We start from the raw sequence: 2,754 nt of genomic DNA, 5'->3' as shown, positions 1-2,754 counted from the left end.
TTGGAATGAGCTAATGGTTTATAAGGCCTAAACTCTCAGAACCTTAGGCCAGCAAGTTAGAACAGTGGCAAGCACAGTTGCTCCATAGCTTCAGGCTCACCGGTTCAATTTCTGCCTTGGGTCACTGTGCAGAGTCTGCAAATTCTCTCCGTGTCTGCGTGGGTTCCTCCGGGCGCTCCGGTTCCCTCCCACAGTCCTAAGATGTCCAGGATAGTTGGATTGGCTATGCTAAATTACTATTAGCATCCATAAAAGGTCAGATGGTATTACAGAGATAGGGTGGAGATGTGGGGATAGGGTGGAAGTACGGGTTAGGTAGGATGCTGTCTCCAAGGGACTTGATGGGCCGAATAGCCTCCTTTTGCACTGTAAATTCTATGATTCTATGAACCTTGTCGTATGTCTGTGAAACAAGGAACACTTGCAGCTGTCAAGAAAAATAGCTCAAAAAATTTCATCTTTGTCGTCCGCAGTGCATTATGGATATTTACTGGCAGGACAAAATCAGAAATGCAGCATTGCTCTCAAAGACAGAGCTTCCAAGTCCCTTCAAAACAATCAAAAAAGGTGGTTTGCACGGTTCTAGTGTGGTCTCCAAATGGAAGATGGTCACATGAATTTCCACTTCGCGAAGCAGCTGGAGCCACGCATCCAGTGGGGAGCCAAATATTCCACTTCAAGGTTTCTTCTAAGTTTGACATAATGTCCCTAAACCGAGATATTGAGCATCGCAATTGGGTGTCACCAGCAGCAAACGGAAAACATGGCGGCACTTCCGGTGGGCTGGCGTGAGCCACCAGGACCAGTGGATTTAGCAGCTTTGACATTGACACAAACCGAGAATATGAAAACCCAGAACGACAATTGGGAGCTTCATGTGCAACACTTGTCTCGAAATCAGTGGATATTTGTTGGTTATCTATTGGAAATTGAAGGATGCCTGTGACCTGAGTGACATTCAGTTGTACACAGCATGGGTGCTTTCGCACACACACACGAAACACAGATATATAGTCTCTCACACACGCATTCTCTCTGTCTTACACGCACACCCACAATTTCCCATTCAACTTAAGATCCCATCTTAACTTCCTTGGAGGCTTTGGAGCCAATGACCCCAACGTCTTTCAGCTGGTATAATGGACCAACAAATTCGCCCCAACATCATGTACGTTAAGTTGAATGTTACATTTCCTTTGGACTCCATACAGGGCCCACACTCCTCCATTTAACAAATATGAACAAAAACGCGCGACCAGGGATTCAGCCGCTTTGCTCTGGCACTGACCTCACTGCTCAAGAATCAGCCACCAACACCTGCAATAAGTTAAACCTGAGATTTTAGCAGCTCCGCAGAAGGCGATGTGATATTACATTTGTGGAAATGAATTATTGACCCATCAACATCATGGATCACACCTGACAGCAACATTTTCACAGTAACTGCAATTGCAAAGTTTGGCCAGCAGATGGAATTTAAATCGAGATGCTTTACATTACATGAAGCAGACATTGCCACAATAATTACTGCACTAATCCCTGTCTCTTTTAATTTTAAATTGGGCTCTATCTGGTTTTTTTTAGACTAGACTCAGTCTCTGTTTACATTACACGGCACTCTGTTTCAATTAATACTGCACCGGTACATGTCAATGTTTATATCACACAATCACTGTGATCCTATTTTTAATGGATAGGATCTACCTTTGCAGTTCAGCAACATCCAGTCCTGAATAGTAATGAACTAGCCGGAGCAGGAGCCTCAACAAAATTCCCCTCTTCAATGATGGGGGATCCAAGCACATCAGTGCAAAAAACAAGACTGAAAGTTTCTGCCAGAGGTGCCGAGAGGATGGTCCATCTCGGCCTCCTCCAGTGGTCTGCATCATCGTGGATGTCAGTCTTCAGGAAGTTAGATCCCTCCACACCATATCAAGAAATGGCTGGCAGCGCTGCAAACGTTATTAGACCTGGCAACATTATAGCAACAATACTGAAGGTTTGTGCTCCAGAACTGGCTGCGCCCCAAGAAACTTCCTCCAGTGCAGATACAGCACTGGCTTGTACCCAACAATGTGCAACATTGCTAAACATGACCCGTTCATGAAACGCGGGATAAATCCAACCCAGCCAATTATTTCCCTATCACTCCGCATTTGATCATCAGCCACTTTATAAAAAGTGTCAAGGATCATCCAGTAACATATAGTGTCCGTGGATAGTGTCCCCGGTCCAAGCTTCACCCTTCATCATAAGGCCAGAACTGGGGATGATCGCTGATCATTACCCAATGTTCTGCACCATATTCGACTCCTCAAATACTGAAGTAGTCTGTCTTCATATGCAGCAAGACTTGGACAGCATTCCGGCTTGGGCTGGCAAGTGTCAGGCAATGACCATCCCAAAAAGGGAGATTCTAACCGTCTCTCCTCGATTTAAAATTATACCACCGTGATTGAATCCCCCACTATCAATATCCTAGGGATTATCATTGCTCAAAAACTGAACACTTAAAAAATGTGGCTACAAGAGCATGCCAGTGGCTGGAAATTCTGCGGTGTGTAACTCACCTCGTGACTTCCCAACCCCTATCCAGAATCTATACGGCAGAAGTCAGGTGTTTGACTGAATATCTCCATTGGTCTCACGTGTGCCCCTTAAGCAACACGTGAGATCTCGACGCCACCAAGGGCAAAGCAGCCGGCTGGACGAACACCCCATCCACCAATTTAAACATTCACTCCCTGCATCACG

The sequence above is a fragment of the Scyliorhinus canicula genome, unplaced genomic scaffold (genome assembly GCF_902713615.1).
Source record: "Scyliorhinus canicula unplaced genomic scaffold, sScyCan1.1, whole genome shotgun sequence".
In the NCBI taxonomy this organism is placed as follows: Eukaryota; Metazoa; Chordata; class Chondrichthyes; order Carcharhiniformes; family Scyliorhinidae; genus Scyliorhinus; species Scyliorhinus canicula.
The sequence above is the reverse complement of the archived record's forward strand: the minus strand, read 5'-3'. Positions refer to the sequence as shown.